Source organism: Mustela nivalis (assembly GCF_964662115.1).
Source record: "Mustela nivalis genome assembly, chromosome: 8".
Lineage (NCBI taxonomy): Eukaryota > Metazoa > Chordata > Mammalia > Carnivora > Mustelidae > Mustela > Mustela nivalis.
In genome coordinates, this window is record NC_139027.1 from 98,467,951 (window position 1) to 98,480,749 (window position 12,799).

Genomic DNA, 12,799 nt, shown 5'->3' on the forward strand with positions numbered 1-12,799 from the left:
GTATTTTCATTATCATTTGTTTCCATGATTTTTTTTCAATTCTTCTTTAATTTCCCGGTTGACCCATTCATTTTTTAGAAGGATGCTGTTTAGTCTCCATGTATTTGGGTTCTTTCCAAACTTCCTTTTGTGGTTGAGTTCTAGCTTTTGAGCATTGTGGTCTGAAAATATGCAGGGAATGATCCCAATCTTTTGATACCGGTTGAGTCCTGATTTAGGACCGAGGATGTGATCTATTCTGGAGAATGTTCCATGTGCACTAGAGAAGAATGTGTATTCTGTTGCTTTGGGATGAAATGTTCTGAATATATCTGTGATGTCCATCTGGTCCAGTGTGTCGTTTAAGGCCTTTATTTCCTTGCTGATCTTTTGCTTGGATGATCTGTCCATTTCAGTGAGAGAAGTGTTAAATTCCCCTACTATTATTGTATTATTGTTGATGTGTTTCTTTGATTTTGTTATTAATTGGTTTATATAGTTGGCTGCTCCCACGTTGGGGGCATAGATATTTAAAATTGTTAGATCTTCTTCTTGGACAGACCCTTTGAGTATGATATAGTGTCCTTCCTCATCTCTTATTATAGTCTTTGGCTTAAAATCTAATTGATCTGATATAAGGATTGCCACTCCTGCTTTCTTCTGATGTCCATTAGCATGGTAATTTTTTTTCCACTCCCTCACTTTAAATCTGGAGGTGTCTTTGGGCTTAAAATGAGTTTCTTGGAGGCAACATATAGATGGGTTTTGTTTTTTTATCCATTCTGATACCCTGTGTCTTTTGACAGGGGCATTTAGCCCATTAACATTCAGGGTAACTATTGAGAGATATGAATTTAGTGCTATTGTATTGCCTGTAAGATGACTGTTACTGTATATTGTCTCTGTTCCTTTCTGATCTACCACTTGTAGTCTCTCTCTTTGCTTAGAGGACCCCTTTCAATATTTCCTGTAGAGCTGGTTTGGTATTTGCAAATTCTTTCAGTTTTTGTTTGTCCTGGAAGCTTTTAATCTCTCCTTCTATTTTCAATGATAGCCTAGCTGGATATAGTATTCTTGGCTGCATGTTTTTCTCATTTAGTGCTCTGAAAATATCATGCCAGCTCTTTCTGGCCTGCCAGGTCTCTGTGGATAAGTCAGCTGCCAATCTAATATTTTTACCATTGTATGTTACAGACTTCTTTTCCCGGGCTGCTTTCAGGATTTTCTCTTTGTCACTGAGACTTGTAAATTTTACTATTAGGTGACGGGGTGTGGGCCTATTCTTATTGATTTTGAGGGGCGTTCTCTGAACCTCCTGAATTTTGATGCTCGTTCCCTTTGCCATATTGGGGAAATTCTCCCCAATAATTCTCTCCAGTATACCTTCTGCTCCCCTCTCTCTTTCTTCTTCTTCTGGAATCCCAATTATTCTAATGTTGTTTCGTCTTATGGTGTCACTTATCTCTCGAATTCTCCCCTCGTGGTCCAGTAGCTGTTTGTCCCTCTTTTGCTCAGCTTCTTTATTCTCTGTCATTTGGTCTTCTATATCACTAATTCTTTCTTCTGCCTCATTTATCCTAGCAGTGAGAGCCTCCATTTTTGATTGCACCTCATTAATAGCTTTTTTTATTTCAACTTGGTTAGATTTTAGTTCTTATATTTCTCCAGAAAGGGCTTTTATATCTCTCAAGAGGGTTTCTCTAATATCTTCCATGCCTTTTTCGAGCCCGGCTAGAACCTTGAGAATTGTCATTCTGAACTCTAGATCTGACATAGTACCAATGTCTGTATTGATTAGGTCCCTAGCCTTCGGTACTGCCTCTTGTTCTTTTCTTTGGTGTTGAATTTTTCTGTCTTGTCATTTTGTCCAGATAAGAGTATATGAAGGAGCAAGTAAAATACTAAAATGGTGGCAACATCCCAGGAAAATATGCTTTAACCAAATTAGAAAAGATCCCAAATCGTGAGGGGGGAGAAAGGGGATAAAAAGAGGTTCAAAAAGGAAGAAAGAAAAAAAAAAGAAAAAAGAAAAAAAAGAAAAGATAAAAAAAAGAAAACACCTAAGAAAAATGTAAAAAAGAATATATATATATATATATATATATTAGATAAACTAGTAAAAAATCGTTAAAAAAGAAAAAGGTAACAGTTAAAAAAAAAATTTTACCCGAAGGCAAGAAAAAAAAAAACAAAAAATGAAAAAGAAAAAAATTAAATTAGCTGCAAGACTAAAAAAAATCACAGGGAAAAAGCCATGAGTTCCGTGCTTGGCTTTCTCCTCCTCTGGAATTCTGCTGCTCTCCTTGGTATTGAAACCGCTCTCATTGCTAGGTGAACTTGGTCTTGGCTGGATTTCTTGTTGATCTTCTAGGGGAGGGGCCTGTTGTAGTGATTCTCAAGTGTCTTTGCCCCCGGCAGAATTACACCGCCCTTACCGGGGGCGTGGTGAGTAATTTGCTCGGGTTTGTTTTCAGGAGCTTTTGTTCCTTGAGAGCTTTCCGTAGAGTTCCGGAGGACGGGAACACAAATGGCGGCCTCCTGGTCTCCGGCCTGGAGGAGCCGAAAGCCCAGGCCGCACTCCTCAGTGCGCCCTCAGAGAACAGCGCCCAGTTACTCCTGTCTGCCTGACCTCCGGCCGCGCTCCGAGCTCACCGAGCCTGCGACCGGTTCAAGGTCACCCCAAGCTGCGAGCTTACTGTCGACTCTGTCTCTGTAGCCGGCTTTCCCGTTCCAATACCCGCAAGCTCTGCGACACTCAGACACCCCCGATCCTTCTGTGACCCTGCGGGACCTGAGGCCACGCTGACCCCGCGTGGGCTTCACCCTGGTTTAGCCTCTGGAGCGATGTCCCTCAGCGGAACAGACTTTTAAAAGTCCTGATTTTGTGCGCCGTTGCTCCACCGCTTGCCGGGAGCCGGCCCCTCCCCCCGGGGTCTATCTTCCCGTCGCTTTGGATTCACTTCTCCGCCGGTCCTACCTTTCAGAAAGTGGTTGTTTTTCTGTTTCCAGAATTGCTGTTCTTCTTCTCTTTGATCTGCCGATGGATTTTCAGGTGTTTGCAATCTTTAGATAAGCTATCTAGCTGATCTCCGGTTAGCTGAATTAGTCTCAGCCTGCTACTTCCCCACCATCTTGACTCCTCAGCACATAGTCTTTTGAGACTGATTTCTTTCACCCAGCGTAACATTTTTGAGATTCACCAACATTACTAGATGTATCAAAAGCTCACCCTTTTTCGTTACTAAGTAGCATTCCGTTGTTCAGATATCTCAGTGTTTCCCTTCACCTGCTGTTGGACACTTGGACTGTTTTCAGTTTGGTGTTTGAGTTAAACTTTTCAGGTTTATCATAAGACTCCTAAATGATTGACAGTCACCCCTCAAGTCCATCGGATTTGAGTAAACTTTGAGTAAACTTGAGGTAAACTTTCAAATCTGGATGTAGCATGAAATTATCTGTAATGTATGTTTTGTGTTTGAAACATTACTCTATGGATGGAGTGGGATAGGGACTGAGAAATTATCCTCTACTTGATTATTGAGGGAAAAAATTAAGTGTCTTAAGAAATAAATCCTTTTGTGGGGAAGGTAATTATAATAACAAAAGGCACAAAAGCATATTTTACTTTGTGCTTTTTATAAAACTAGGGAAAATGGAGTCTTACTTTTTGGCTGATTTTTTTTTTTTTTTTTGCTATGAATACAGAAAATCAGATGATTTTCTAATAGCTCATCCAAAATAGTAAGTGGAGGTCAGAATAGTACAGGGTCCATCTTCTGTGAGGGTCAGGCCCAAAGTTGATAGAGAAGGCAAACTCTACTGTAGTAGACATCGAGATGTGTCTCATGACTCCCTTTCAGGGGCTGAAGTCCTTACTCTCCAGATGGCTGAAGAATACTGAATGGTCCAAGGCCATGCCCTCTTCCATGGGCATCTCCTACCTAGAGCCTGATCAGCATTGAGGTCAAAGCCCATCCTCCTTGTCTCAAACAGGAAACACCCTAAAGTCTAGCCTAGCTCCAGAACTCCCCATGGGGACAGCTTAGGCTCCCCCCACCCTTTTTTTTTTTTTTTTTTTTTGGTTGGGGGGAGACTCCTTCTGCCTAATCTGCTCCCTTCCCTTTCCTCTCCCAGCTGGAGATCTCATTCCCTGCTCGTTTCCATTTCAGTGCCTGCTTGCCATGAAATCCACCCACAACACCTGTTATGTAGATTTTATTCTTAAAAATCCTATCAAAAGGAACCACACTAGAGACTTGAATTACTCCCTTCAGTGAGTGCCAGAAGCCAGAATTCCTTTTGGCCAGGATAGAAAATGGGGCATTCGGTTGAACTGGAATAGCAAAAGAAGCATGGAGTTTGCATTTTGGGGCCACTGTGTAGATAAAGACACCAAGGGGAGGATACCAGTGTCCTAATGCAAGCATCAGACATGCAGGCATCAGGCATGCAGACATGGAAGGGTGAGCAGGAAAAGGTAGGGCCTTTCCCACCCTCATCTGGAGTGTGGTCAGTGGATTGTGGTCAGTGGGGAAGGACAGCAGGGTCTGTGTCCTGCAACTCTGTCGTCACCAGCTCCTGCCTTGCTGTGCTGAGCATGTTGCTGAAGACCATCAGATTCCATGCCACTCCATGTGGGGAATGATTTTTCTCGACTATTCTCCCGAGGTCAAGATTGGTCCAGAGAAGGAAGAAAATACCATTCTTCCAGAAACAGACCTAGAGAGGAAGGCAGTTTCTAAAGCCTTAGCTGTTGTTACATTCAGAGGTGGGCATCCCAAGTGCCTGTGTTTCTGTGCTTCCCATGCATGCATTTCCTATTTGCATGCTTTGTAAAAAATTGAGATGCATCAATGCAATCAAGAGATCTCTCCTTCTGGAAAAACATTATTAACTTGATATTGTATCTTGAAATGAATTCTATTTAAAACTGAGGAGTAAGGAGGAGCACCTGGGTGGCTCCATTGGTTAAGTGTCCAGCTCTTGATTTCAGCTCAGCTCATGATCTCAGGGGCAGAAGATTGAGCCCCATGATTGGCTCTGTGCTCAGCAGAGAGTCATCTGCTTGAAATTCTCTCTCTCCCTCTCCCCCTGTAGCTCTCTCTAAAATAAATAAATCTTAAAAGAAATCCCTGAGGAATAAGGGAAAAAAGAAAACTGACAAGCATTCTACAAAAGGTATGAATAAATGCATTTAGTCCACTTCCTGGTTCTTTATTTCAATATGACCACAGCCAACCCACCAAGCTCCCCAGGCTATTGGGAAGTTGAACTCCCATGAGGAATTGCATGGCATACATGGGGGTATTTGTAAAGCTTTTGTAGTGGAACCTCCCCAAGCTCATGACGGCTTTCTTATGCTTTTACAATAAAACCACTGGACACCTGCAGTCTCTGGCCCTGGTGGAGCCTGTTTCTCCAGGCTGGAGTATGGTCGTATTGCAAATGAAAGACTCCAGAAAGAACTTGGTTGTCCAAGAAGAAGCATCTTGCTATTGTATGTTTAGAGGTTTCCATGACTATGGGTGTCATTATGAGCTCTGTAAACAAGCATTAGCCTTCTTGCTCTTCTCTCCATGTCTGCTTCAGTAAAGTCTGTTCTCTCCATGTCTGCTTCAGTAAAGTCTGTTGTGGTTGATGCTGCTGATGCTGCTGATGCCCTTTCCATATCTCCTTGGTCCATCTGAGGTCATCTGCAGATTTCCCTATATACCAAATGCTTCATCTGTGAGAGGGTGTTTTCTGAACAGAGGAATGCATTCCCCAGTGAGTGAAGTGGTCAGAGTACTGCAGAGTTTACATCCCTAGAAGAAATCTTCAATCCATGAAGGACAGGAGTTGCAAGGTAAGTAGCCCAGGTTCCCTTCCCCTAGTGGGACAGTCCTGGAGGAGATTCTGCATGGTTTCCTCCTTGGGTGCCCTGCAGGTTAGGCTCCAGTCATACACACTGGTAACCTGTTATTTATCAGGTTACCAGTGTGTATGACTGGAGCCTTTGGTGGTCTTCCTCCCTTCTTTGTCTCTTCTCTCCCTCACTCTGTTTCCTGGGATCATGTTCCAAATAAGCAATCTGTACTCAAATTCTTGACTTAGTACACTAGGGGTATCCCAAACTAAGACTTCTGTCTTTGCTCCCAGGAAATGAGACTATGCACAGCACAACTCTGCTTCTCTCTTGATTCAGTCTACTTTAGCAATTTCAAGAGAATGTCAATATCAATATCAATGCATCAATTTGATCTCCATTATCTGCCCCAAATTGTCATTTTAATTGCTGGTTTAATCTTAAGAAGGTGTAATTCAGATAATTTTTCCTCCAAAAATCACAGAATAGTTTTCTCTTCTGTTCCTTGGTTGTAGGGAAATATATTTATCTGAATGCATGCTTAGTCAACAGCTTTGCGCCCTTTCAAAGCCGCAGCTTGTATTCTAGACCAGCTATAATTTGTTTCTCTGTGGCAGAGAAACAAAGATGGAATTTTTACAGTTGAGTCAACTTTAAATTTAACACAAATCTGTGCTGGATGAGCCCAAAATGAAATGAACTATTCAGGGTATAGACTTTGGTCATGCTTCCTGTATGAAAAGCATTTTGAAAAGTAGAGGCTGATTTACCACAGACCATACTCATTATGTTAAAACTGATAACATTATTTGAACTGTATGCTTTCCACATTCTAACATCTAAGCATTCTGAAATCATCCGCTTTTCCTCCCTCTGGAGAGTTTTCAGATCTGGGACAAAGCTCTACCAGGTTGTAAATACTACAGTATTTCTTCATGTGATAGTTAAATGTGGAATACATTTTCTTTAGGTGCTATATTTATTTGTGGTACTTTTCTTTTCTCCTGAGCTACTGCTCGGGGATAGAAACCATATTGTCTCCATCTTTATTCCCTCCTGAGCCGAGTACTCTCTAGTACATAGTAGATGACCAATAAACTCGGGATGACAAGTATTTTCCTTAAGAATAAAATCAAGCTTGGAGGTACAGGGTGCTGCCTGCAACAATGAGCAGTCCATCTATCCTAAAACACGGGATCTAATCCTTCTGGGATTCTAATCATCTGTCTACTAATGGTTCCAAGATGATGAAGCAAGTCAGCCAAATTTTACTTCCTCATCTATTAAAAAAAAAAAACAAAGGCAATACAATTTGTCATCATCCAGTATGCTTTTGTTGTGGTGAAGATCAATTGGATTAAATCTTTAGTATATGTACTTCTGAAGCAAACACTGGATTAAATCTTTAAAGGTATTTTTGACTCTACCCAACGGGAGATCTATGAACATACAACCATGTTTTGAATGTAGTATCTTTACTGACAATGTTTTCCTACACGATCAGCAGCCATCAGCCAAATGTTCATGTGCTCAATGCCTAGGAAAAACCCTTCTCTTTAAATAGCTCAAGAGTTTAGGGCACCCGGGTGGCTCAGTGGGTTAAGCCTCTGCCTTTGGCCCAGGTCATGATCTCGGGGTCCTGAGATGAAGCCCTGCATTGGGATCTCTGGTCAGCAAGGAGCCTACTTCCTCCTCTCTCTCTGCCTGCCTTTTTGCCTACTTGTTATCTCTCTCTGTCAAATAAACAAATAAAATCTTTAAAAAAATAAAGTAAAAATAAATAAATATCTCAAAATTTTAAAGTGTTTGCCTTTTATAAGCTAGGCTTCAAAGACGTACTTTTAATTTGCTTGTTTCCAACCACTCTTAAAGGACAATGGGGTCCTCAGGGTTTGTATCCTGACAGCCAGTTTGTGTATTCAAGCAGACTGGCAGTGCTGTGGCAGCACAAATGAAAAGAACATTTCAGCAAGCTGGAGGCCAAAGCAAAAATGCGGAGGTCTTGGTTATCTTGTTCGTGGGAGTGGAACAGCTTCATAGAGTCAGATAAAAGAATAGGTAGCAAGGGGGTTTTAATTTGGTTTTCATTTACCCTAAATGCACTCTGTTGACACACAAGCGATACTGTGAAGGTGGGTTTTTTCCATTAAAAAAAAAAAGGGGGGAAACCTACATTTTAGTTGCTGATATATAAATATCAGAATATTTTGCCAATGGGTGAAACTCAAAACTAAATTTTGGGAAGAGACTAACCCATTGCTGTTAGAGCAAAATGGTCCATCCTTGTTACACATTTAAGAGAACAAAAACCATTTAGTTTAGGTTTTTTTGTTTTGTTTTGTTTTGTTTTTGTTTGTTTTGTTTTGTTTTTACTTTATCTTTAATTTTTCTGGCTAGGGAAAGATAAAACCTGGGGAAGGTTTACCAGTCTCACTAATGACACGTCTAGCCTTGCTCTTCAGGGCTCAGGCAGATGATGCACAAATTATACAGGACCCAGCTGAGGGGAGGCTCAGTACCAAGCCCAAAAGGGGTGGGAGCACACCTAGAGGCCAGGCGGTGTGTTTGGGGCCAGGATTCAGGCAGAGGGTGGTGTCCAGGTCCAGATCTGGCTCTGCGGGCACTTGGAGCAAAGCGTGGAGCCAATGGGCTCATTAGTACCTGGCTAGGGCTGCAGCCGCCCCATGGCAAATACTGGCTATCAAAGCCCTGTCAGCACTCCTGAATGGGACAAAGAAAAGGCGCATTAATGATTAACTCTGCTAAAAGCTCCGGCTTTTGTATTCCCATGGTGCCTGGCCTATCTGGCTGCCATGTGACTGGCCCGGCCATTTTCTCGCAGATTGGGGAAAGCTGGTGAGCAAACACAGGTGGTTCAGAGCCGGCCCCGCTGTCAGGGACAACCGCGGACAGCACCAGCTATGCCTGGCCAAATTAGCTGCTCTGTTTGCCTCCAGTTTTGCTTCCTGGTGCTCTCACTTTCTAAGTCGAATGTCATTTTGCACTCATTTTCGACTATTCACAAGAGGTGCGGAAGAGGGGGGCTGAAGCCCCCCGGAAAACGGGAGAGGGAGACACACAGCGTCATGTTTTTTGAACCCCGCAATAATGTCTGGTGACCAAATGCAAAGGCCGGGTAAACTAATTAAAACCTCTCAGGTCTTTAACCTCTGGCCAGAGCAAATTTATTCTTTTCAGGGGGAGTTATTTTAGTGATCCATGATAATGACGTCATAAGCCCACCGGAGTGTGGACCCTGGGCTAGGCGCCCTAAGGTGGGGTTAGGAATGCCCTCTTTGAAATCAGCCCTGGCCACTTGGGGCCACCTACAGTAGCGCAAGGGTAGGGTGACCTTGCCTGGTCCTGGTTGAGAGTCAAGGTCCCTCTAGTGGCATTATTTGTTTAAATGCATTTCTTCCATGGCCTATATCAGACAGACTTTCTTTTTCCTGTTCAAATATTTATATGTGTGTATTATTGCTCTCTGCTGCTTCAACTGCTCCCAATCACACCAGCAGCCATAAAGCACAGATTATCAGGGTCAGGTGATAAAGGCCCTTTGAGTCAATACCAGAAATGAACAGAAAATGAAATAAAGTTATAAGAAGAGGACAGCATAAATGTCTACAAAGAGTATATCAGTTTGCAGATATTCAAGCAATTAGTGACAATAGGAAAGACATTTTATTCAAACTAACAGTAACGCAGAACTGATTACCAGACCTTGATATTTAAATATAGTGCTAGGGCCGGTCTCTCTGTTAAGGAAAGGAAACAACACAAAACAAAACACACCCCTTGCGAGAGGTCTTTCTACTCAGATGCAGTTCCCAGTTGGTTAAAGTTGGGTCAAACACAGCTGAGGTGTGTGGATTCCAGCTGATGCTGACCAAAGAATGGACAGAACCAGCCTCTGGCCCTCGCAGCCATTCAAGGCTACTGTCCTCTATGGGTGGGGTTGAGGTGGGGAGTTGTGCAAGTGTTTATTCTGTGCATTTCCCCATCATTCCTGAACTTTGATTTTTTTTTTTTTTTTTCAGATGAAGATAATATGATTGTAGGTTCCAGCTCCAGGGGACTGGGTCACCAGTCAGTATAGGCACCCAATGTCAGCAAACAACGTTAGCAGATAATTTTTTTTTTTTTCCAGCTGACCCATAATTGACTTTCCCTTGCAAAGGCTTGCAGACAGGTGATAGCCCTGTTCCCTAAGTAGAACACAAAATCATAGTTAAATAAGCATCCTCTAGTAGCCAACCCAGAAATAAGTGATTATGAGGAGCATAATTATGAAACTGGCATAGAACATTCTTATGGAGTTGAACTGAAATACTGATATATCCCCAGACTCATCTTCTGTTTTGTGTTATTTTATATTCTAAACAGATCTCATTGCATTCCTTAAATTCTTTCAAGTTACAGGTACAGAAAAGTATCCTACAGCACCCTCTGACAAAACGCAATTATGGCTTAAATGATAATTCCTGATTGATTTTTGTCAGAAAACTACTCTTTCACATGTCTATAGATGTTTTCAAGTTATTATTTTTCAAGAAAATTGATACAAAAATATGGAACAAAATATATGGCAATAATAATGATGTTGATGATGACACTTAGCTTTTATGTGATACTTATCTGTGCTGACAATGTTCTAAGCACAATTTATATATTTATTCCTATGATCCTTGCAATGAACTGTAAGATTTGTGCAGTCATTTATCCCCAGAGGTTAAGCAACTTGCCTAGGGACACACAGCCAGTTGTGTTGTTGGGATTGAAATCTAGGCAGACTAGTTCCCAAAAAAGGTAAGTTAGTCTTCTTCCCACCTCTGCCTCTCAATTCCAGTGTTCCCTAGGATATTTTACTAGTTAATATATGCATGTAAAAATATCCATAGATACATACATATGTGTATTATTTTAAAACAGAAACTCTGGGCAATTAGGGTTCAAATCAGCTGGGGAGTTTCAGAGAGACTAGGACATACCTCAGACTCATCCTACCAAAGGTATTGATCCACTGATTCCCTGCCTTGTTTGATTAGTGGTTGGAATCTCAGAGCTTCCAGCCTGCCTCAAATACATCCCCATACATTCTGGTGGCCAGAGAATTCCTTCAGGCTGAGAGAAGGTGAAAGCCTCCAGTCATGTTTGGATCCTTTGTAATGTGACCCCGGGGGTGAACTAATAAGGTACGAGAGGAGGGCTGACAGGGGGCCAAATTTCCCAATCTCTGTGATCATCAACAGAAGAAGAGTTTACCCTTCTGAACTGACTGCTCTAAAGAATTCTCTGCTCACTTAAATAGTTGTGTTCTGATTCGTTTTTTTTTTTTTAATAGAAGACTCTTATTTTCATTCCTTGTGGTCCAGACAACCTTAAGCATATAGCATATGGATGAAGAATAATAACATATCAAAGGCCAGATGCCTGTGCTCTTGGGTTTGGTTCCTGACAGGTAGCATATGGGACAGTCTTGGGCAAAGAGCTTCTCAAGGTCAAAATTCAGTTTATTCAGGTTATTTCATGCATCTTCACATACTAGGTTCTGCTTGTAACAGGCTCTTTACAGGTTTGGTTCAGTGAATGAGTTAGTGAATTTATGAATGAATGAATGGACATTTGGATGAACAAATAATTTTGAAAAAGAAAAGAAAGTGGAAGGAAACAGTTGATTGGATCTTAAGACTTAACTATGGCTACAGTAATCAATACTGGGATAGACACATGGATCAATGGAACAGAATTGAGAATCTGAAACAAACCCACCATAAATTTGCCCAAAAGGGTTTTGACAAAGTTGCAAAAGTCCCTCAGTGGAGCAAAGATAGTCTTTTCAATAAGGTAATTGGATGTCTATAGGCAAAATATGAACTTTGACCTAAGTCTCAAACCTTAGACAAAAATTAACTCAAAATGGATTATGGACTAAATGCAAATGTAAAACTGTAAAATTTTTGGAAGAAAACATTTATGACAAAATAAAGTTTCTTAGATTTGACATCAAACACATGATGCATAAAAGAAAAATTTTTAGAAATTGGACTTTGTCAAAATTTAAAATTTTGCCTTGTGGAAGACCCTGTTAAGATGATCAGACAAGCCACAGGCTGGGAGGAAGCACTTGTAAAACATTTATTCAAAGAGGACTACTATATAGAATATGTTAAAAATTCTCAAAATTCAATGGCAAAAGCCATACAATCCTACTTAAAAACAAGCACGGAGAAACATTTCATGGAAGAGGATATACAGATTGCAAATAATCACATGGAATTAATTAGGGATTAGGGAAATCATTACCCATTAGAGAAATGAAATTTGAAACCACAATAAGGAATAGTGACAATACCAAAAACTGGATAGGATGCAAAGAATCTGAATCCCTCTTGTATTTCTGGTGGGAAGGTAAAATGCCACAGCCAGTGTGGGAAACAATTCACTAGTGTCTTTCAGAACAAAAGATGTTACTACTGTATGACTCAGCAGTTGCACTCCTGAATATTATCCCAGAGCAGTAAAGACTTACGCTCACACAAGAATCTGTGCACAAATAGTTATAGCAATTGTATTCATAGCAGCCCCAAACTGAAACAACTTTGATGTCCTTCAGTGAGTGAATTGTTAAATATAATGTGGTATATCCAGGTCATGGAATACCACTCAGCAATAAAAAGAAGCAAAATATTGATACATGCAATAACCTGGATGAATTTCAGAGAATAATATCGAAGGGAAAAAAGTTAAATCTCCAAAAATTGCATAAGGTGTCATTCCAGTTATAAAACTTTCTTGAAGTGACAAAATATAGATCATAGAAGCAGAGGACAAATTAGCGGTTGCCAGGAGTGAAGGAAAGGGTAAGATGAGAAAGACACAATCTTACCTATAAAAGGACAACATGAGGGAGGCTTGTGGTGATGCAGATGTTTTAATCTTATTGCTCTCAATGTCAATATCTCAGTTGTGATA